Source organism: Anolis carolinensis, chromosome 2 (genome assembly GCF_035594765.1).
Source record: "Anolis carolinensis isolate JA03-04 chromosome 2, rAnoCar3.1.pri, whole genome shotgun sequence".
Taxonomy (NCBI): domain Eukaryota; kingdom Metazoa; phylum Chordata; class Lepidosauria; order Squamata; family Dactyloidae; genus Anolis; species Anolis carolinensis.
In genome coordinates, this window is record NC_085842.1 from 62,041,213 (window position 1) to 62,066,804 (window position 25,592).

Sequence of the window (25,592 nt, forward strand, 5' to 3'; positions counted from 1 at the left end):
CTACTACTACTACTACTACTACTATTGCAAGAACATATGAGTCCAAAGGGAGGGAAGGAGGGAAAAGAGAGCAACAGAAGGTGTGTATTTCTTTTTATTCCTAAGGAAACAAAAATGAGTTGGGCTTTTTTGGGAGAGGGAGAGAAGTTTTTAAAAGCCTTTGCTGGCTACTTTTAGAGTTTGAAAAAGGGAGAAAGAAAAGAGGTGGGAAAGGAGAAAAGAGGACAAAGTTGTTTTTAGGGGGACTTTGCTTGCATTTCTTCCTTGGGTAAATGCATGCCCCAAAGCTTCTAAATATTTATATAGATGTTCCCCCTACAAATACATTAATATATGAATTTTCCCCTCATATGTTTACAGGTCTTTGCAAATCCTATGTCATAGACAGAACGCCACCAAATAGAGTACAACACAGTTTATTAAAGTTACAGAACTAAAAAATGCCCGTAGGTAGCAAAGGACTAGGCAAACACTTGTCTTCAGTGTGAAAAGTAACAGAAACAGCTCCGTTTGAATTAAAACGGTTCGAAAGGATAAACCGGATTAAACTCCTGTTTACAAACAAAAGTGCTTACTTCAGCCTGACAATTTAAACAAACAAAAGTTGGAAAACAGAGGTCAAAATGAACACAAAAAACTGGCAGCAGATTCCTCTCTGCTACTCAAAAGCTACAGATGAGTAACTCAGGCTGTTTACTCCTCCGTGCAACGAGCGAAATCCGGGTCCAGGCACATCAATCAGGGTAATGACGGTCAGCATGGGTCCCAATCCGGTCCAAGGTCGAAAGCCAAGTGCAGACGTCCACAAGTTCCACTGATAGCCACAGAAGGGATAGTCCAGGGTCGTAGTCAGTCAGTCAGTCCAGCGTCAATCCAGAGTAGGTAATTAATGTCCGTCAAAAAGACGACGGAGGTCCAAGCTATCAAGATTAAACACAAGTTGCACAGAAAAACCCCACACAGTTCCTCCCGCCGTCTATGCCCAGTGTCCTTGGTAACTTACGTATCCAGCAACGAATCACACCAGTCTTCAGGAAGTTCCCCAACAAGAGCCCAAGCGTTCGTCCAGATTACCTTGCCCAACGCAATTAGCCATTGATCCTAAACCCCATTTTATCCCAGTTCATAACTCCTCATCGCTGTCAGCTGCTATCCTAATTCCAGGTGCCTCATCATCATCATCCTCATCAGAGCTAAAACACCTTTGACTACGCCCCACAGCATCCCCAGCTGTGGATCCCGCTCTATCCCTCCAGCCCGTCCATGGGTCTGATCCTGCAACCCGCCAATTGCCTCCCATGCTATCATTGCCGGTGACACCCAAATCCTCCCTCACACGAGTCCACTCCATGTCATCCTCCTCTGATCTAACCATCTCTTCCTCCATTCCCTCGGTAAAACCCTCAAATGAGTCTTCATCTGTTGGTTCTGCAAATAAGTCCCGGAGCCGTTTCCTTTCACGCTCCTCAAAAGAGTCTGACTCTCGAGGAGTTTTACGACCACGTCTCCTAGTACCAGAGCCAGAAGGCTCAACCATAACATCCTATGTAAATATAGATAACTAGAGATTTCCATGTACCTGTATATATGTGTTCCTAAATGTATACATTAATTTTATATATTAATTTTATATGAATTTTACCCTCACATGTTTGCAAGTGCAGAGGGAAAATGCGCATGTGCGTGCGCACACAGATACACAGATGTCTAGATAGATATAAACATCGATAAATCGGGCTTGGAAATATTGCAGGAGGAAAATGCACATAGAGAGAGGATTTGCAAAGGTTTCAGGGGGAAATACACATGTGAAATTAGTATATACAATGATAGATCTATATCTAGCTCTGCATTGTTTATGTAGGCATTATATGTTTGCCTGTTACTATGTTGGAAGCTGACCTGAGTCCCCAGGGGGAGATAGATAGGGCAGGGTACAAACGAAGCTGCTGTTGATGATGATGATGATTATTATAAAGTTATTGTGGCTTTTCCACTTATAGTTAGTTTACTGTTTTTCTTTGAAATACAGTAAATCAAAACATTTAACCCACTGATGCCTCAATTAATGTAATTTTATTGGTATCTAATTTTATTTTTGAAATTTACCAGTAGCTGCTGCATTTCCCACCCTCGGCTTATACTCAAGTCAATAAGTTTTCCCAGTTTTTTGTGGGAAAATTAGGTGCCTCGGCTTATATTCGGGTCGGCTTATACTCGAGTATATATGGTATATGCATTGTGCATAGGAATTTGTTCACCTAAACACTCTCCATCCATTTGCCACTGGCCTGTCCCATCTGTCAATTTTTAAAATATAATGCATTTAAAAGGTTTGCTCATGTCTGATATGTATACATTATATATAACATATATAATATAATATATAAACATTTCTTTGGAGAACCTTTTGCTTCAAAAAGGGCTCTGCAGCTGAAAAGGTTTGAGAAGCCCTGCTCTAAGCAATTGATTCCACTGCTGAACTGCTCCAACCAACAACAGTTTTTTCCAATGTTTAATCTAAATGTATCTTCTTGTAACTTATAGTTTTAAGTTGAAGGCTTGTTCTATGAGGCAGCAGAGAACAAGCCTTCACCTTCCTCTTTGTATTAGCCTTGAGAGTGTGATTTTTTTTACCTCACTAAGTTGGACATGATCAATTCTTTCAACCTTTCCTCTTATCATTTTTATGGACCTTCTCTGATCTTGCTCCAACTTATATTCTTTTTAAAATGAAGCACCCAGAACTGAACCCCAGGACCCATAAGAAGCATTAGAAAAACATCTAGATTCATCAGCTGCCTGCAGCAAGACATCTTAAAATTCTCTAGTTTTGAGGTCAATCCTAGAACTATGATCTTTCCAGTTAGTGAGGTAAGATACCAATTGGGACCAACTGACAATTATCACATTGACAATGACATCCTGAGTTAGAGCAGCCTCAACTTTCATAATACAAAAAGCCAATCTCGGAGACAATCAAACAGGAAGAAAAGAAGGAAACTGGACCTTCCACAAGAAGTTATCAACAGCTTGTTTGTTTGTTTCATGCATATGCTGTCTTTCTCTTGAAGTGAAATTCAATTTGTCACAAAGAACTCTGCTAGGAAAAGCTGGGAGAAATTTAGCTTTCACCACAGTCATGTCTAGTTGGTTCTCTATAACACAAGTCTGGCTGGCATTGTCACTGGACTGAAAGGTAGTGATTCTGAGGATCCCATTGATGAGTGAGAAAACAATGGCCAACCAGGATTTGACTAAGGATGGTATTATTTTCTCATTCATTGATGTGGTGTTGAGCATCATTACCATCAATCCAGTTGGCCCTTTTCCAAGTATTTAAAGTGTTTGAAGTGGAAGACATGATGTGAGTCATGAACACCCCGGTCAGTCTGTACATCTTTGATGACTGTCATTTGTAAGATGGTTATGTGACTGGGAAAGCCCATTACTCTGACAAATAATCTCACCCAACACAGGAAGTGGTGTTGAGATTTTAAAGGCTGGTAAATCTTCTGCTCTGTTAAATTGAAGCCCATGAGCCCATTAATTGGTGCCTTACTTACAGCAAACCATCTGGCTCAGCTTTGACACATATTTTATGGATTGTTCTAGCCCCTGAGTTCATAAAAAACAACCTGATTTCTTCTTGCCTCACTGGCTAGGACCACTTTCCCAGTGTCTGTCCATAACCTTAAATGGAAAATTATAGCCGTTTGATGATGTGTCAGATGGGTATCACCCCACTCCTACAAGATGGACATCAATCTGTTGGATTAAAATTAACAGACATAGGGAGAATGATGTGCTTACTGGTTGGCTCAGTTTATCACCATGACAACTTTGCTCCAGATGAGTAGATAAATAAACCAATCACAAAGGAGCAATACAAATGAAATTGCAAAATGATGCAATGGGAATTCAGGTCTCCTTGGAATATTTGCCCTGAGAGGCATTGTTTTGATCCATGCATCATTTTATGCCAATATTACTATCAAAATAACATTGGGAAGAATCATCCTAAATTCTGTTCTAAGAGCATAATCAATGATGTACTGGAATGTTGGGAATAACCTGTGATCAGAGCTACAATGGATTTACCTTGTTTTCTTCCGTTTCTTCCAGGCTGTTCTGTTCTGTTCCAACATACTTTTATCCATGCAAACTCTACCCACAGAAACACAGCAGATCTATTTTCTGCAAAACTCCTGTTGCAATGTAACTGTGACTTAGATCCTCTCCACATGGGACATTTTAGCCTCTTTTCCCCCCGCTTTTACTTGCAGCTTGGATGGGGCCTGCTGTGTGCCATCACACAATGCATGGCCAGCCCCACCCACATTCCTCCCAAAGTGGAGGGGAAGTGCCAAAAGGTGAATCCGCCACACTACGGGGAGGACAATATGTCCGATGAAGTTACCCACACTTTTCTTCCCTTTCCCCATACAATGGGGAAAAGGACAGCAGGGTAACACATTCTTTTTCCATCCCCACAGTTTGATGGAGGAATGAGGGAGGAAGGAGGGAGGACATGCAGGGTACTTTCACCGGCAAAATGGCACCATCCGAAAGGGTCACATGAAGAGGTCCCTAAAGGCTTCCAATGTCTTTTCAGCTGCTGTCTGTGACTATTTGTAAGGCAAGCAGGTTTCAGTGTGGACTTCTATCTCTGGATTTTCCCTCACTGCAAATCTCAGAACACACTTTGTTTTCCTTCCCCATTTGATAAGTGAAATGTGCCATTTGTGGAAGAGGTGCTCCGGCTTTCTCCATTGGTCTCAAGACTGCCATAACACTAATGATGGGCTTAAACATAGCTGAAAATTGTTACTTTATGCATTAAGAAATACGTAATAAGATTACTCAAGTAATTTTCTAGAAGTAAGTACAGAGCCTTAACTTGTCTGATATTTGGCAGACTAAAGTGTTCTTTACTGTTTCCTGGATGTTTGCCAATACTCTCTCACACTATGCATTTACAGCCATAAGAAGTGACACTGGAACCAGCCACAGGGCAGGATTAGTGACAGAAACTTTCAAAGTTCCCTTTCTTCTATAGAGAACATACAGCTCTCTCAGATTCCAAGCCACAGGAGCAGAGCAACACTAGCTGGAGAAACCATTCTAGGAAAAGTGGTCAGTACCGTACATTCATTCTCCCTCATCTGCACTTACCAGCAGGAACATTCCAAGACTGATTCTGCAGCCAAGCTCTTTGTGACAAAGACTTTTGAATGTATTGCAGTTGAGATGAGGACCCAGAGTGAAACAGCAGGATAGGTGTAGCTATGGAGTCTGAACTTTTCAAGACTACTCACATTTTCCACAAACTAGTGTTGTGATTGATGATAGGCAAGGTATTTTGCTTTGGTTGGGCTTGGGTTGAAATTTTGTCATTTGTAATTTTTTTTCAAATTTGGAATGGAAAGACTTTTAGAAATTCAAAATTTTGTAAATTTAGAAATTCTAAAGAAAAGACTGATAGAGTTACCCATCTTTGTGTGTGCACCTATATTCCAGGTATAGGAAAGCTATTCCAAAATATTTTGGAAATTGTGAGAAATAAAGTATATTAAAAAAATTGATGAGGAGATTCTACGGGTACCAAAATTAAGATTTCTCCATCCCTTTCTATAACCTAGCTCAGTTGTTTCTTCCCCATGAGGTCATTTTTTTCCTGCTAAGCCTTACAAACACCCAATAATCGTGGAAGGGTAAGCTCTGCCCAGTAATTCCAGCTACCCCATCTCATTCTCTAATCACTTTGTTTGAACAATGTACAGCACAGAAACATGAATGATGTTCATATCCTTTTGCCATTATAAGCTGGGGGATATGATCCGAAAACAAATTACATCAGCATATTAAAACAACTGTTTATGATGCCATTATTTTATTTAGGAAGCATAAGTTATAGCCCCTGAAATCCACATCTGACTCCAGTCAGCAGCAAACAGTTAATATTCTGATCTCATGGGAAAGGATTAGCTATTCAGAAAAATGCACTTTTTAAAAAAATGCATTAACTATAGGAATATCAACATACATCAGTTATCTGCATACATAGCTAGGGCATATACCTGTCATATTTCCCTGTTTAGAGGGAAAATCTTTTCCAGGGTCCCAATCTCCCCTCCCTCAAAAAGTAAAGCAGGTTTGGGAAGGGCATTTTTGGGCAGTTCAAAAGCCAAAAAGATATACCATTCTGCACACATTCTATTGTTAACAACAACAACAACAACAACAACAACAACAACAACAACAACAACTGCAAAAGACCACCTTACTGGGATCTGCACGTGTCATCTGAAAATACATCACACAGTCCTAAACACTTGGGAAGTGTGACTTGTGATTTTGTAATACGAAATCCAGCATATATATCTTGTTTGCTGTGTCATACTATGTCTTTCTGTCAATAAAATAATAATAATAATAATAATAATAATAATCATCATCATCATCATCATCATCATCATCTTTATTTTTATATCCTGTCGCCATCTCCCCGAAGGGACTCGGGGCAGCTTTCATGGGGATGAGCCTAGCATCAAAATAGGTTAAAACACAATCCATGAATTAAAACAATATAACAATATAAATATAAAATGACATAAAACACAACAAATGCTTTAAAAAGTTGTTTTGCCCTTTCTCCTACATAAAGGAGAAAGGGCATAAATTTATCCTCACTGAGTTATGTGGCAGTTATACAATGCAAAGAACTTGATAGTGAATTGTGATGTTGCACAACTGTGGGCAACCAAATGTTCCTGTGCACAGTGTGCAAGGTAAATCAACTTAGAGATAGTGGTGAAGCACAGCCTCCTTCCATGAAAGGCCTCTCCTCAGCATTTAGTTGGCAAAAAAAAAAAACCTCCCCAAATAAACACGATGTCTAAAAATCAGCCTCTGTTGCCTTTTGCATTATTATTATTATTATTATTATTATTATTATTATTATTATTATTATTATTATTATTATTATTTATTATGACACAGCAAACAAGATAGATATGCTGGATTTCATTTCACAAAATCACAAGTCGAACACTTCCCAAGTGTCTAGGACTGTGTGATGTATTTTCGGATGATGCACGCAGATCCCAGCAGGGTGGCCTTTTGCAGTTGGCAGATCGTAATTTTGTCAATGTCTATTGTTTCCATATTATTATTATTATTATTTGAAACACAACAAGATGAGTCCACAGCAGACACTCTGTTGGCTGTTGTACTGGATCACACGTCAGACACTTCCCAAGTGTCTAGGGCTGTGTGATGTATCAGCGAATAATGCGTGCAGATTCCATTAAGGTGGCCTTCTGCAGCTGGCAGATGGTAATTTTGTCAGCGCCAATTGTGTTCAAGTGCAGGGCAAGGTCTTTATGCACTGCACCCAGTGTGCCAATCACCACTGGGACCACTTTGACTGGCTTGTGCCACAGTATTTGCAATTCGATCTTTAAATCCTCATATTGTGCCAGCTTTTCTAGTTGTTTCTTTTCAATCCTGCTGTCCCCTGGGACTGCAACATCGACAATCCATACTTTGTTTTTTAACACGATCGTGAGGTCAGGAGTATTGTGCTCCAACACTCTGTCTGTCTGAATTTGGAAGTCCTAGAGTAGCTCGACATGTTCATTCTCCATAACTTTTTCCGGTTTGTGATCCCACCAGTTCTTTGTCGCAGGCAGATGGTATTTGTGGCACAAGTTCCAATGAATCATCTGAGCAACAGTGTTATGCCTCTTCTTGTAGTCTGTCTGTGTGATCTTCTTGCAGCAGCTGAGGATGTGATCTATTGTTTCATCTGCTTCCTTGCAGAGTCTACATTTGGGATCTGTCGTCGACTTTTCAATTTTGGCTTTGATGGCATTGGTTCTAATGGCTTGTTCTTGGGCTGCCAGAATCAGGCCCTCCGTCTCCTTTTTCAAAGTTCCATTTGTGAGCCACAGCCATATTTTTTCTTTGTCAATTTGGCTCTCAATTTTTCCCAGGAACTGTCCATGGAGAGCTTTCTTTCATCAGTTTTCTCTTCTGCTCTGGATTGTGTTTTTATGGTATTCACTCTTTGTCTTTTGCTCTTGAAGCAGTTTACTACTGTTGACTTCCCTCAATGCTGGTTCTTGACTGCCTTTCACATAATCTGCCAGGACATGTTTCTCTTCTTCTACAGTTTGTTTCACTTGCAGAAGCCCCCTGCCTCCTGATTTTCTGGACAGGTAAAGCCTGTCGACATCACTACGTGAGTGTAATGAGTAGTGGATTGTCATCAGTTTTCTTGTTTTTCTGTCCAGATCATCCAGCTCAGCTTGTGTCCAGTTCACAATTCCAGCAGTGTATCTAATGAAGGGTATGGGCCAAGTGTTGAGAGCCTTGATCGTATTTCCGCCATTTAATTTGCTCTTCAAAACCTTTCTGACTCTTTGGATATATTCTTTTCTGACCATATTTTTCACATGCCCATGCTTGATATTGTCTAACCGTAGTATGCCCAGATATTTATTAGGCTTCAGGCTGATTGCATTTTATGGTTTGTCCATTTGGCATCTCTATGCCCTCACTGTGAGTCATTTTCCCTTTCTTTAATGCCACTGTGGCGCATTTGTCTAAGCCGAACTCCATACTGATGTCAGTGCTGAATATTCTGCCTGTGTTGGTCAGTGATTGGAGTTCTGTTTTTGATTTTCCATAAAGCTTTAGATCATCCATGTACAGCAAGTGGGAAATTTTTGGTGAATTTCTTGCTGTCTGGTAGCCCAGGTTTGTTTTCTGTAGAATTACTGACAGAGGGACAATTGCAATGATGAACAGTAGTGGTGACAGTGAGTCACCCTGGAAAATTCCTCTCCTGATGTTAACAGTTTCATAGCTTTCGTTGCCCACGAACAACTCAGTTTCTCATTGTTTCATTGCATTTTCAGTGAACTTTCTAATATTTTCACAAACCCCGATGACATCTAGCATTTGATAATCCAACAATGTTGCAATGAGTCAAATGCTTTTTTGTAATCAATCCAAGTTGTATAGAGGTTTGTTTTGCGGCTTTTGCAATTCTCCAGTATCATTTTGTCAATCAGAAGCGGATCTTTCGTGCCCCTACTTCTTCTTTTATTACCTTTTTGTTCTACTGGCAAGATGTTATTTTCCTCCAAGTAATCCTGGATTTGATCAGCTATTATGCCTGTCAGCAGTTTGAACATTGTAGGCAGACATGTTATTGGCCTGTAGTTTCCTGGTATTGTCCCTTTTGCTGGATCTTTCTGTATCAAATATGTCTTCCCAGTCGTTGCTGATGTTTCCAGTTTGCAGCATCTCATTGAATTGTTCGGCCATTTTTGAGTGCAGGCTACTCAGATATTTAAGCCAAAATCTGTGCAGTTGATCATTGCCAGGTGATGTCCAGTTCTTGACTTTCTTCACTCTTTCAGTGATCATTTCTGTTATTTCCAAGGTTCTCATTTTGTTCTCTAAAAGAATTATTTTCAAAGTCTTTTATCCACTCAGCTTTTTTGTTGTAACCTGTTTCCCACAGATTTTTCCAGAATGCATTTGTAGCTGGTTTTTTTTGGTTTTCCATTTTTCACAGCCACCTGATGATTCAGACTCTGGTAGAACTGCCTCTGATCAGATTGGAAGAGTTGATTTTGTTTGAATTGGACGACTCTAGTTTCATATCACTCAATTTTTCTGGCTGTTGCCGTGATTTGTTGTTTCACAATTTCAAGAGCTTCTTCAATTTTTCTTGTGTTCAGCCAATATTTTTTAATCAGGTAATTCTTTATTTTGACGTTCTTCAGTTTTTGCTCCTTCATGTTTTTTAGATTGCTTGCATCTGATCATAGGCTCTTGATTTTTAACTCCAGCCTTATTTTCCATTTTGGTTTTCCAATCATTTTTCTTGCGGGTTTCAGTTGTTGTATCCCCAGTTCTTGTGTTACAATAACTGCTGTGCTATGTGCAAGCTGGTTGGCTTCTTCCATTGTTGTTATCTCAACAGTTGCGAGTGCAGCATTCACATCATTTATTAGAGGTGCCAGATGTTTTCTTGGTACTGTCTTCAATGTTGGCAGTCTTTGCCTTCCTTCCTTCAATGCAGCATGGGTCAAAATTTTTTTTATTTCTTCAAGTTCGACTTCGCTGAGCACCTTTTTCTTGGTGATGTATCTCCTCTGGTCACCCTCTGTTCAGTTACAGCTGAACCTGGATATTCAAGTTTCCATAGTTGGTACATCCATTTTTGGTATCCACGTTTTTGTGGTTCTGATCTGTAATAGCAGTTCATGACAGTTTGGTTCTGTGGCATTGAGAATTTCTGCCGCTTCTGTAGTTATTTTGCTTCCAGTTGCCCTCCAGGCCCATGCCCTGGGTCCTGGTTCCTGGGCACAAATGGGCACCACTTGTCAACAGGTGCCCAGGAGTAGCACTCACCACAGTCCTTATTATCCTGGGCGATGACCGAGCCAGTATAGACTTCTTTAGAGTTTGTTTCACCATATTTAAATGGGTTGGGTGCACTTAGTTCTACTTCTCAGTTGAGACCACTCTAGCTTGGTTGAACCTGCTGGTAGTTTACACTACCGCCAGCACAGCTCTATTATTTATTTATTTATTTATTTACAGTATTTATATTCCGTCCTTCTCATCCCAAAGGGGACTCAGGGCGGATCACATTGCACACATATAAGGCAAACATTCAATGCCATAACATAGAACAGAGACAGAGACAAACTCAGGCATGGGCTGGCCTCGAACTCATGACCTCTTGGTCAGAGTGATTTGTTGCAGCTGGCTGCTAACCAGCTTGTGCCACTGCCCAGCCTATTATTATTATTATTATTATTATTATTATTATTATTATTATTATTATTATGTTTATACTCCGCTTTTTCTCTCCACAAGGAGACTCAAAGCAACTAGTTACGAATAGTTAAGAACACGAGCCATGAGGTGTAGGGCTTTCAATGTAATGGCCTCCATGCTGTGGCATTTGCTTCTTGAAGTATATGGAGTTGGTTATTTTCTCCCTACTATGAAGTAGAACCAGGACTGGTCCTACTATTATACAGAGTGGGGCAGTTTCCATAGGCAGCAGAGACTGCATTGTGTGAAGATGACAGCAGTGGTAAACCTTACTGTTTCCCTCTTTTGTAGGACAGAGCTGGCTGTTTCAGAGAGCATGGCATGCACACACTAACTGCCTCATCACACTAGAGCATTAATCCACTTTAAATCTGGTTTCTGCCTCTTGCAGAATTCTGGGGTTTGTAGTTTGGTGAGGCCCAGGACCTGTCTGGCTGAGCTGTTTAAAGCCCCCTCCCTAAAGTGGATTTAAAGTGAATTTAAAGTGGATCCAAGCTCTAGTGTGATGAGGTCATAAGCTAATCCACTGTTGTCAAGTGTAGTGGAAGATGTTGTCAAACTAAGCTTCGACTGCCAATGAAATTGAGTTTTGTAGGTAGAATGGGAAGAATTGCCACTGTGAGAGGCAATGAGAATTTACACATCAGTGGGGCAGTACATTCACACTGGACTTTAGTCAAGAACTTTCACCTTAAAATAGGTTAAAAGATGGATTGGATTTGTCGCCCCATTAACATAGAAGACACCAAGCACCACTGTTTGTCTCTCAGGCCCAAGCTGACCTTGAAAATCAAATGCAATCTTAGGAGCTTGGCTGATTTTGGTTCTTGCTTTTAAAAATGCTTCTTTTTAAATTGATATTTCTGATTTTAGGTTTGTGGTTTTATGAAATCAGCCTCATGTTAGAGGCATAGATTAACCTATGGGTCCTAATCCTATTAGGAGGTCCCAGTTGAAGGAGTTGTTTATTGGCACTAAATCAATTTTGTCTTGCAGCTACTTGATGAATAAGAGACCTCCAAGTCTCCCTGTTATCAACAGCCTTGCCCAAGTCCTACAAACCGAGGGCTGTGGCTTCCTCAGTTGAGGCTGTCCACTTGTAATAAGATTTTTAATGCTTTCCACCTTATAAAGTATCATTGTATTTTCTATTGATTCATTCCTTCTTGTGATGTGCCCACAATTACAGTAGCCCCAGAAGAGTCACTTTGGTTTTTAAGGAGAGTTCAGGCTTGATTTCTCTGAGACCCATTAATCTTTTTAACAGTCCATGAAGTCTGCAGACCTCTCCTCCTGCACTACATTTCAAATGACTTGATTTCTTCCCTTCAGCTTTCTTCACTGTGCCACCAATAGATGCATCAAATATTCTATGATGTCAAAGACAATGCATGGAAAATGAGCTCCACTTCATCAGTAGGTACCAATGAATGTGTTTTCTGCATATAACAATCAGCATTCATTTTGTCTGCAGTATGTCTGCACTATGCATGCATATGTGTATGAATGAGAGAAGGAAGGAGGGAAGAAATTTCCTTACTTTAATACTATCTCTGCCAGGAAAAACATATTTTTCTTCCTGTTGATTTAATCCGATCCCTTATATTTTTCTGCCATGTATTCTAGGGGAAGAATAGCTAGCTAAATCCTGAATGCCATTTTGTGACAATTTATGAACAAACAAGCTTCCCATCAAACCAATTCTCAGAAATGTCACTCCAGGCTGTCACTGAACAGAGATTAAACTATAGCTTGTCAACCTTCCCCCTTTTTTTATCTGATGTTTTGAATTTCACTGTTCCTCTTTTTCATTAAAAATGAACTAAAGGGGTGGGGTAGAATAAGATAGAAGGCATTTTTACATCTAAAAGTCAAGGTAATTATCTCTTACATCCAGCCCACTCCTTGAAGGCACCAAATGAAGCCATCATTAAAATCTGTGTCCATCTGGTGACTTTTCAACATCTAATTAGGTGAAGAAGCCAACTAATATGACTACAGACAGCTCAAATCACTCTCCAATACATATAGCTTCCCCACTCCCCACCCCCAGAAGTGTTTTATGCATAGTCTAGAAGTTGATCTCTCTTTCTTTCTTCTCTCCAATTCTTAGAAAATGGATAATGGGGCAAAAAGCCTAGGACAGAACTCTTCCTTTCATGACCAACACAGCAAAGGGTTTCTTATGCCAGAATATATACCAGTGGGGAACAGAATGCCAGGTAGACAACACTGTTTTAACATTTTAAATTACAGTATAAGGGGATGAAAAGTCTGGGGGACTGTGTGAACCACAACACTGTGATGTTAAGACAAAGTGCACCAGGGAGAAAATCTCTAAACAGATTTGGTTTTTAAAGCTTAGGAAAACTATATAAAACTGCTGAAGTTATATTTTGAAGGGTTGTAGACCAACTTAGGGATGTTTCTAAAGAATTCAAGATCCTCGAGTGTAAAAATATATCATAAAAATTTCAAAGATAAAAATCTCCCTTGCCATAGTATTTTCATTTCTATGTATGGTTGTGCAAGGTGGACAGCAAAGAAGAGTTCTGTAAACAAAATATATGTGTATATCCTGAACAAATAAATAACTCCCCAATAAAGCCAACATGTTGCAGTGGGTTGAGTGTTGGATTCTGACTCTAAAGAACATGGTTTGAATATTCACTCAGTCATGGAAACACAATGGTTGACTTGGACAAGTGATATTCTCTCAGCTTTAGATGAAAGCAAAACAAACCTTTTCTGAGCAAATCTTGCCAATCAAACCCTATAACTTTGTCTTAGAGTTACCATCAGTCAGAAACAACTTGAAGGCACCAACAAAAAAGACAACATCAAGTCTAAACCCTCACTAGAAGTCTAAATGCCTAAATTGAAGTTGTTGCACTTTATACATGCCATAAAACATCATGATGCATTGGAGAAAACAATAATAGTAAAGTGGAAGGCAGCTGGGGGAAAAAAAGGAAGACCATGGTTTGACACCTTGACGTGGTGAGGGGGCTTGCGTGTTCCAGTGAACCTGTGGGCACAACCACGAGAGTCATACACTCCCAGGAGTGGTCACAAGGGAGGATCCAGACCAAGAACAATCCGAAGACCCAAAGATCTCAACGGCGGAGCAGACGGAGGATAACATGGTACATGTTACAATGGCTGTGAAGGCGGAAGAAGGCTGCAACAGACTGAGAAGCCACTCTTGTTGTGTTAATCACACCACTGCTGGGACCTCAATCTGTGAAGACTGTGTGTTGACCGGCCGTGCACCGACCTCCACATATTAAAAAAAATCATGCACAGGTGTCTTCCAAGAAATGGAAGACCATCATCCTCAAACTGTGAGGGATCGCCTAAGTAAGTACAACAGTCCTGACTTTGCAAGACTGGAACAGGGCTATTGTTTAGAAGGGTTCATGAAGATCTCTCATTCACAGGGTCCCCATAAGTCAAAATCCATTTAATTGAGTGAATAAAACTTCCCAGTAACAAATATATTTTAACTCCTCGATACTGGGAATGAACAAATATACTCTGGGGATTGTCAGGGACATCTGACTGATCTACAACCAGTGTTGAAAATGCGATGCTTAGAAGGTATGAACCACCAGAGCTCTTAGTTATCAAACCACATATGGCTGCAGCAAACCCATATTTAAAAATCAGGTTCTGCTGCTGTGAAACTAAGTTCAAATCTCAATATGTATTATTATGACTAGTATCTCCATGTCTCTTCAGAAAGCCATATTATAGTGGGCATCCATGTAATTATGCAATATTTTAAACTCATATTTGACCTTCTGTTTCTTGACCAACAACTTCAGAGAAAGATGGTGTTTGGCAATAAATGGGCATAGACTCTTTTGAAACTGAGGGGAATTTCAGACATGATATGGCAGATGTAGGAGTACCATTTTTCATTGTGGAGAAATAAAACAAAAGATCCCACTGGACATATCCACCAGAAATCAAGATCAAGAATAGGACTCTACAGTCACCTACGGACTCACCACCAAGACCTTACACTTAGAAGGCAATTGCTGATGATGATGACCCACCAGAAACCTTGGATGCCCTTATATGGCTCTTTCTATAATGGTTAATATTTTATTTTGTTACTGGTTCTCAAGGTGCATTGGAAGAAGAACTTTGATCTTCTGTTTTTTGATCAATGACTTCTGGGAAAAATGGGTTTTGGTGATAAATGGTCACAGACTCTTTTTGAAACTGAGGGGACCTCACTTGGTTAGCTTGTGCAAGAACTTTCCCCTAGAGTTCTCACTGTATATGTGAACGCCCATTATTTTTAGAGGTGCATCTGTTTACAGCATATTAAGCCATATGTCTCACAACTGTGTGACAGAATCATAGAGTTGGAAGAAATCACAAGGGCCATGCAGTAACACACAATCAAAGCGTGGAGTAATAAACCACAAGGGCCTAAAGATCCCAAAGATCCTGTCTGATTTTGGAAGTTAAGCAGGATCAGCACTGGTTGGATGGGAGACTGCCAGTGAATCCCTGCCAGCTTACTGGCTGTTAGGAATTGTTTATCTATGCCTGGACTAGACTTATTTCAATGGAACCCAAATGTAAACAGAAAATTTGTTTATGTTTCATATATACCTTATACGCATAGCCTGAAAATAAAGTTAGTTAGCTATTTTTAAATAATTTTGTGCCTGAATCAACATGTGGACGCACTGAACCATTAGAAAGCAAAGGTGTCACTATCTCAACAGGCCAGGTGGGTGATTTTGGATTTTGGAGAATTTTGGATTTTCAGATAAGTTGCTCAGTCTGAATCACAAGTAAAAGTATTTATCTGTTTAAAAGGGTACTTTTGAAGGCATTTTATGCTGGAAACATTAATTTTATTTTTCGCCAGTTCCAAATCCTCTCTGCTCCAGTAAGCAATAGAAAGTAAAGGAAAAACAGTGAACTCTGAACATTTTTTTTTTTAAAAAAAAAACATAGTGAACATTCCCTTTTTGTCATAATTAGTATCAGGAACACATAATGAGTAACAGAATATGTTCCATTTGAAAAGAAATTTAAAAGTAAATTTCCAAGTCTGGCTGTGTGAATACATTCTTCAGTATTAGAAGTAAAGATGACCAAGTTCACAAGGTTATTGATAATAAGTGGTAGCCCTAAGTTGGATAATAGTAGCCTACCTGGTTACAATCTTTGTAACTTGTGTATGTGAGAAGGTAGGATGCAGCCGGGAAGACACATATTCTGCTGTCTTTATTATCCCCACGTTTTTACCCATTTAGGAGAAAAATCCATAAAAATTTCATTATTGTATTGCATTTCAACAACCTCTTTCTTTCTTGTGTTTGGGTTATATTATTGGTGTATTAGACTTGAGAAAATAAAGCAGTAAACATGGATGGGTTGACTTCCTTTTAATTCATGCCAGTTTCTGTGGTCAAATTCATAAAACTTCTCATTGTCCACACCCCTCTATTCTTGTTTAGCATGAAAAGGCACACTATTTTTAACATTTTCCCATCAAGTATTCATATTTGTACAATTTATCCTACAATGGTAATTTTAAAGAGATTCAAATTGTACATTTTATACATTTTTAGTATGCCTGGCTGTGCTAGTAACTGAATGACAAAAATATGGAGAAGAGAGGAAAATGAATGAAGCAGTTCTCCAATCAGTCTACTAATCTGAGTGGGACATGGAGAGTCAGATCATTCAAAGATGTGGACAAAGTGAAATTCTTGGGCATCCTGGGGTGAAGTCATTCTCTCATTGTTTGATGGAGGAAGCTTCACCCTGCTTCCTATATGGCTAGGATGAAAGAGATACTAAATTAAAAGTCTCTTCCACTCATAATTTCACCAGGGAACGATAAAACCAGCCAACAAGTCTTTTGTTTTGATTTGCCCCAGAAGCCTTGATACAGTGTGAAGAGCCTCAGAAGGGTTCATGTTTAGTGGAGTTCACAGTTTTGGTCAAGAGAGTTTCTTACAAACTTCAGAAGTACATTGCTCAGTCATCATTCCAGCCAGAGATGAGAGAAACAGATAAAATGAACCCTGTATGGACAGTGGACTTAAATAGAGCTTGGATGGGGATCTATCCAGAGGGATAATGGAAAGCCATAAATACATCAGAAGGAAAGGAAACTCTGTGATACAATCAGAGCTCAAGAGAGCAATGCCATCCTTTATAGGCTTCCATCTATCCTCTTCTGTCTTGTACTGCTTGTGGACATATTAGGGAAATTGGCACCCATCCGTCAGAGGAAAGAAAGCTCAATTCCTTTAATGTTACAGCTTTGGGGAAGACTAGCTCCTGGAAAGCATCTCTCAAAAGAAGGCCCTATTAAGATATTGCCTTGCATCTTGTGTTAAGCCAGGCATGTCGGAGTTAACAGCACCTTGTGCATCTTCATCACCAAAGCAATAGCCCTTTGGACAATTCTCTTTTATTTATTTTTACATTGTCAGAAAGAGCAAGGTAATTTATAAGTTACAGTGAACTAGTTCTGGCTGGAATCCAACCTGATCCTGTGAACTAATGTTCTCTGAGCTAATAGTTCGAGACCTTAATATTTGGGCATATGGTACACTGTTTTCATTCCTAACCCTGTACTGCAAAGGTCAGTGGCAAGGAAGAGATATATTCCTGAGTCATCGGTTTTGCACACCATTGCACATGGCCCCAGATAATTGACATATGGGTAACGGGCCTCATCTGTTCTAGTTGATACATCCCAGTGTAGATTTCCTTAATTGCCTTTCCCCTGGCTTTGGCATCACAAAGACAGATGCCTTCTGGAGGTGAAAAATGGCACTTAGGAGCTGCAGTAGAATTGGCCTTGGTTCAGAAAAACACTTAGACATTGAACGCATCTGTTAAAAAGGAATGCTCTGCTCTGTCAGAGCCTGCAAGCATGAATCTGCCTTACACAAAGGCAGATAATAGTTCTGGCTAGCCCAGTCATAGCTTGCGATATCATTCAAAATAATGAATAATCAGTTCTTTGCATATCTTTGTACATTTACTTTTTTAAAAGTAGTTTGATTCATTATTTCTCTAACAACATGTAATGCTGATGACTGATGACCAACCATGAAAGAATGGGCCAGGCACAGTGAAGTGAGTTATAACAATGGCCACTTTATTTGACCTAAAATCTATTTAATTGAGTTATGGAGTGAAGATTAGAAATGTCATCATCCTTGTGCCCACATCACCAGCTGAACAGACTTAACTTTTCCAATTCACCTGCTATCTGTTATGATGAAATGGAAGGGGATGTACATAGTTGGACAGCCATACTATGTACTCTTACTGAACACAGAATAGAACTCTGTAGCTCTAGGGTACACATTTGTAACTGTAATAGTGAATGGCTATCACTATCTTCTACTTCTAAGCATATCTTACATTTCCAATATACCAAATATTTGTAATAAAAATTGCATTGTCTAGCTGTTAAAGCTTACTGTAACTCAATCAGGATAGAGTAATAGTAAATCAAAGTGGTATCACCCATTTGGGCATGTGCAAGCATCATAAAGACCAACCTACTGTATGCAATTCATCTCTTTACTGAAATCAGATGACTTATATCATTGTGACTGATATTTGCTTCAACCAGATATCGGCTAATATCCCAAAAGTGTTAGAAATGAGAAAGCTAGTTGTGGTTGCTTTGGCCTCTCTCTTTGGCTGCCTGATACCTTTACATGGGACTTCCTCTCATCACTTATGACCAAGGTTGGTGTTCAGGACCAAAGTTTTTATTGCCTGGCTTGGTTGGCTGAATTCCCATATACTGAAATAACTTCCAACTGTACCAGTTTGTCAGGGACAGTTGAAATTAATGCTCCATCACCCCATTTTTAGCTGCTTTATACTTCTTCTTCCGCTTTCTCTTTTTCTTAGATTTATTTTATTTTCTGTACACTGATTCCAAAGTGCAAGTGCACTCAGCTCAGCAGAGCAAAGAGAAATGGCAGCATCTTGCCTTTCTCTGTAGCCTTATGCAAAAGCAAACTGCTGCAGCCTCCCCTGTATTATGTGTTGTTCTTCTTGATAACACTCTGATGTTGCTTGGGCACACATATCCCAGTTTTCAGCTGTGTATGTGCATTTATCCTTATTTGTCTTTATTTGAAAATACAAGCTATGAGAGGACCACAATTATTATTTCAGTTTACAATTAAAAGACATTTCTGGGTTGTGGTGGACTCTATAGTTTTATTTGTATTAATAAATATCTCATCTTCATCGAGTTTGCTGACTTGATTCATGGACAATTCTTATCAAACAAAAGAGAACAAAATATTTAAATGCTTAAGTTGAACAGGCAGAGGCTGAAATGCCAAATTTCTTAATATTATTGACTGATATTCTAACAAGTGACCAGTTGCAGTGGATCCCTCCAGATGTTTAGGAGTCAATCTCATCAGTCTAGCTGATTAGCATAGCTAATAATGAAGAGCTATGGGTGGCGAAGTGTGTTAAAGCACTGAGCTGCTGAACTTACAGACCGAAAGGTCCCAGGTTCAAATCCCGGGAGCAGAGTGAGCACCTACTGTTAGCTCCAGCTTCTGCCAACCTAGCAGTTCGAAAACATGCCAATGTGAGTAGATCAATAGGTACCGCTCTGGCGGGAAGGTAACGGCGCTCCATGCAGTCATGCCTGGAAGTGTCTACGGACAATGTGGGCTCTTCGGCTTAGAAATGGAGATGAGCACCAACCCCATGGGGCCCCATGAGTTCTAAAAATGACTTGAAAGCACACAAGAGTCAGACATGATTGGACCTAACGTCAGGGGAAACATTTACCTTTACCTATGGGCATTCTAATCCAAAACATCTGTATGATGAGAATAAAATAAGTCAAGGAAAGGTTGCTTTTTAATTTTCTTTTTAAGCTACCTATATACTTGGGTATAAGCCAACCCAAATATAAGTCAAGGTACCTAATTTTACCACCAAAAAACTTGGAAAACTTATTGACTTGAGTATAAGATGAGAGTGTGAAATGCAGCAGCTACTCGTAAATTTCAAAAATAAAAATAAATACCAATAAAATTGCATTAATTGAGGCATCAGTAGGTTAAATGATTTTGAATATTTACATAAAACTGTAATTTAAGGTAATAACAAGAGTTTAATAAGATAAGCCTGTTCAACTCTGATTACCTAAATATTCATGTATAAGCCAACCCGAAAATAAGCCAGCCAGAACCCTCACTTTAGTATAAGCCAAGGGGGGCCTTTTCAGCCCTAAAAAAGGGCTGAAAAACTTGGCTCATACTCGAATATATTCATCTGCATAAGTCCAAGAATCATCACTGCTGTAAATTTCTTCAGAGACCAGAAACAAATGCAGCAAAATGGTCTAAGTAGATATTATTTTATTAAAACAACTTTAGCATGAGCAATTGAGGCATATCATACTCTTCAAATGATTGCCTATCTTGTTCTGTCTTTTGGAGACACCAGCTGACATCTTACGCAAGGTAGCACAGTATAAATCCTCATATGCAGAGTGATTTGTTGGTTATATCACATGAAAAGGTTGCACAACTGAATGAACCAAATGCATAGCTCAATATATAAGTAAATTCATAACAGAACAAACTTCTAAAGAAGTACTGCTGACAATTTTGACAGCAGCAGCCAGGTACACATTGGTCAAGAGCTATGGATTTGGCCACTATGATAGGAATGCATACTGTTAGATTTGAATTTGCTGAAATATGATGAACCACTTTTCTTCTTTATGGCATAGGAATCTATTTTTATACTTTCAAATTATATGGAACACTTTCTAGTACAGGTCAGGTATCCCTTATCCAGTAATCTGATATCCAAAACTCTTTACAATTCAAAAGTGTTTGCGTAGGTTGCTGAAATATTGACAATTTTGCTTTCTTGTGGTTCAATATGCACAATTCATTTCATGCACAAAATTATTAAAAATTACCTTCAGACAGGGTTGTTGTATGTTTTTCGAGCTGTATGGCCATGTTCCAGAAGTATTCTCTCCTGACGTTTCGCCCACATCTATGGGAGGCATCCTCAGAGGTTGTGAGGTATATCTCACAACCTCATATACCTCACAACCTCTGAGGATGCCTGCCATAGATGTGGGCGAAACGTCAGGAGAGAATACTTCTAGAACATGGCCATACAGCCCAAAAACACACAACAACCCTGTGATTCCGGCAATGAAAGCCTTCGACAATACCTTCAGACAGTGTATGTTAGCTATATGAAACAATAAATAATTCTGTGTTCTGACATGGTTCCATTTCCAAGATATCTCATTGTGCAAATCTAAATATTCCAAAACCCTAAAATGTCCAAAATCCAAAACACTTCTGTTCCCAAGCATATTGGATAAGGGATACTCAACCTGTACCAACCTTGCTGTTAAAAAGGTAATTACATCTACTTTCATAACTAAGGATGCATCCATATACTGAAATAACTGGAATTAATGCAGTTTGACACTTCTTTAACTGCCATGGCTTAATGCTATGGAATCAGGGAAGTTATAATTTTACAAGCCCTTTAGTCATCTTTGCCAATGAGTGCTGGAGCCTCCCAAGATCCCATAGCATTGAACCAAGGTACTAAAGTGGTGTCAAACTGCATTAGTGTATACTATATATGAATGAAAAAATAGTTGGGGTACCCCATTGTGCCTCTCTCTAACAGGGCAGCAGACACAGGATGAGTGTTTGGGGAGTGTCCCAACAGAAAGGCAAAATCTACATCAGAATCAGAGCAGCCCAAACTGTTTTGGCTTCACATTCAATCTCTGCAGAGAAAGTGAGCTGATGCACGCAATGGTTCCTGGGAGCTGAATCAGAGACCTCATCAAAGGCATCCTTCCTAGTTCTGATACCTCAGCTTGGCTCTTGATGACTTCTGGCAACACATTCTTCTAACTAGCCTTCTGTGCATCTCTCCACCTGGTTTGTTCTTCTTGGCTCTGGACAGACTTTCCCAGCTTTGTGATCTTTTGACTGCTTTGATATTATGCTAATAGCATTCCATGAAGACTAATTTATGTGACACATTCACATCTACACACACAGTAAATTTCACGTATGGCACATAGCCAATATTTTAGGTCAAGCCATCCCCAAATATTCCTTTCCAAACGTGATGAAAATTAACCCAGCTATTTACATGTGACATGACAACAGGCAGATAGCAGGCTGAAACTTGATTTTATTTATAGTTATGCTAAAACCTTTTAAAAAGTAATATTCTGAACTACAGGAATGGATTTTTTCTCCATGATCTGTGACCCCACTTCAAAATTATACTGTGAAGAAAACCTGTGACAGTGATTGTATACAGTGTTTATAGGCACTAGAAAGTTTAAAAATCAGCTTGTTGCAAAATAAAGAAAACTAAGGCCACCTACAGAGCACTTGGAGACATATCCCTTGCTTTTCCTTGTAAGCACAAGAAAATTACAGCTATAGGCTTACTGCCTTTAGGCACCGTTCTTGATGCCAATGTAGATTGGTCCTAAATCCCATTGAAACAAATGGAACTCACAGGCACAGTTACATGTTTGTTACACTTAATCAGCAGGGCTCGGTTGCAATTAACTTTTGCCAGATTGTATTATGTCAGAAACACAAAATGTCTCAGGCAGAAGGTGACATTCCAGCAAACCCACCAGTCAATGAAGACCATGTGTTGAATTTAAGTCAGTTTACTCTTTTAATGGCTACAGGAAATGAGATCTGATTTCACAATGCTTTAAGACTTCCTGGGGCCAGGTTGATTTTCCAGCTATTAGCTGTATGATCTGATGACCCACTGGACATGTTACTGAAGGAGAAACACATGAAAATATGAAAATATGAATATGAGAAAGTGTTGGTCTTTGGCTGTAAACTCAAGTGCAAGAGAAAATTAATGTACCACGGCCCTCCATAATCTGGAACATTTTACAATGAGCAGGTTCCTTTTAAACAGTCTACTTTCTTCAGTAATGTTGCAAAGTAAAATGTCACAGAACTGTCTTTAGGTGATTGGAGATCATCTCCAGCTCTTAATACAAACTGTGGGGGTGCTGAGTTTTTGGGGTTTTTTGCAATTGTATAAAAATGGGCACAAAGAATGGGATTTCCCCAAGACAGAAGATTGCAAATGAGAGGTAGGAGTGTAAGAAAGGCTGTGTTTTCTGTGCTGTGAGACAATGGAAGGAGGTACTGATTAGATGACTTTCAGATCAAAAAGAATGGTAGATGAGTTGACTCACATACACACCCTCCTGACAAATATGAGAATGAATTTGTAAAAGATATGAAGAGAAATACGCACAGAACTGTCATAGCAGCAACCACTGGAGGCAGGCACACATAGGAACGTCAAAAGAATATTTCCAGTTCACAGTCTGACAGATCTTGGAGTTGAAGTTTCCTCTACCCCCTTCCAATAAAAATAAAAATCTCAGGATCTCTCTCATCCCTCATATAACAGTAGATCCCTTGAAAGGAAATGTGGACCACACAAAAACCAGGAATTCTCTTCTCAGAACCTCATTGCCAATTTAAAAAGTAATTACTTTTCAAGTGTTGCTGCTCTAAAAGTAGTTCATCATAGCCGTGGTTATCATTTTAAAAGTAACATTTCAGATTACATTTCTTTAAAGTAAACACAATAATTCCTTGGTATATTCCTTGGGTGCCACAAGTTGCAGGGATTCACATCACACAGTCCTACCAAGTACATTATAATTGTTTCAGCAGACCACAAGGGACAGCTCAAGCCAGTCCTTGAGCTCCTCTACTACACACTCATAACCATAACAATTAGAGTTATGGAAATTACACTTCAAAAGGAAGCAGATTTGCTTCTTCTTTCATTTCAAACTCAGTGCATTGGAATTTTACAATCTGTTATTGAAAAAAATGAATTATAGGTAGATAATTATTGCAAAGCTCAGAAAAGTCAGATGTTAGAATTAAAGCTACTCATGCTAAGACAGCCCCTTCCCACTAATATAGTCCAGTACTTAATATACTATATGTAGTATAGTACAACTAATCGCTTTTGATAGTCTTGGCATTCATGAATTCTGTCTATTCGTGGACATTGGTGTACTGTGTGTTAGAGAATTCAATATTTTAACCAGTCACACTGTGAGGAAATATTTTGGCTCACTTATCCTGAAACCTTACTTTTCAGTTTGATAAACAAATTGTTTGTTGACTAATGTTGGGATTTTTTAAAAAATGTTCTTTTTTTAGGAAAAGTGGATGTAATTGTTGTTGTTTTGTTAGTGCTACAATTGTTGTGTGCTTTCAAGTCATTTTTAGAACTCATGGGGCCCCATGGGGTTTTCTTGGTAAAATTCACAGCAGGCTGTAAAGAATTTGCCCAGTTCTTTGTAGATAAAATTACTCAGATTTGCTTTGACTTTGGCAGCAGAGATGGCACAGCTGTGGTAGTGGATGTATCCTTGGATCCTTTTTGTCCAGTGTGGTAGGATACTTTTCAGTCTGTGCAGCTGGAGAATGTGGACCTGATCTTTGGATAGATAATAGTCACCATATGCATACTAGACCATTGTCTTTCTTGGCTTATCAAAAAGGCCAGAGGGGGACTGGCTGAATAAGTGAAGGAAGTGCTTGATGCCTTTTTGCATCAAGGCCAGGAGCTGGATGGAGGGAAGATCTTCCTGTTGTTTCTGCTGAATCTCAATGGCTTTTAATACAATCAAACATAGTATTCTTTTGAGTTGCTTCTCTGCTTGGAGGTACAATTCTTCAGTGTCTCAATTTTTTCCTGGAGGGACAGTCTCAGAAGATGATGCTATGGGATCCCCGTTTGACTCCTTGGATATTAGTCTGTGGAGTTGCTCAGGTTTCAGCCTTGTCCACCATGCTATTTAATGTCTGTATGAAATTGCTGGGGAAAGTTATTCAGAGTTTTATGGTCAGATTTCATCAGTACACTGATGACATCCAACTGATGGCTGTAAGGGATTGGATGAGGACAAATGGATGCTTTATCCAGACATATATAGGAAAGGGGATTCAGCCTGCTTTAGATGGGATACTGGTCACTGCTGAAACTTGAGCCTCCAATTTCAAAGCCAGATCTAGGAGCATCCCCAAGTTGTGAACCTGTGTTTTCAGGGGGACTGTAAGATGAAGTAACACTCCTCCACAAAATGCAGGGGGTTCTCCTGGATCCAGCTTGTGCACTAACTGCACCCATTCCTGGAGAAATTGGATCTGGCTACAATGGTACATACCTTAATTAGTACATTTCATTTGGATTATTGTAATATGATCTATGCAGGGCTACTTTTGATAAACGTTCAGAAACATCACTTGAACCAAAGAATTATACCCAGGTTGTTAACTGAGATTGGTAATAGGAAGCACACAACCACCTTATTGTAACGGCTCTGTTGATGGTTGGCCTATAAAGATCTATATGGCTCTCATGCTGTTGGCAGATCAAAACATTTTTGTGCCATCAGGCTTTTTCAAAGGAATGAGGGTTGAGCTTTTCCTGCTTTGCTAGGACTTACACATAGTGTTTTAACGTATTTTGATATTACAAGTATAATGTTGATTTTTAAAATTTTATAAATGGTTTAACTGATTTTAAATAACCTTTTTATGTTTACTTATACTTCATACATTTATTTTATACTTTATTAATTATGTTGTATATCTTTAATCTGTATATTGTTGAATATG

The 25,592-nt window shown here is 39.2% G+C and overlaps 1 long non-coding RNA gene across 1 annotated transcript; it reads right to left on the reverse strand.

The window, feature by feature from the left end:
• Positions 1–533: 533 nt before the first annotated feature.
• LOC134297184 (uncharacterized) lies at positions 534–1,951 on the reverse strand. Its single transcript, XR_010003944.1, has 2 exons — positions 1,004–1,951; positions 534–920 (listed from the first exon to the last, which is right to left on the reverse strand). It is a non-coding gene; the product is annotated as an uncharacterized LOC134297184 (long non-coding RNA).
• Positions 1,952–25,592: the final 23,641 nt, after the last annotated feature.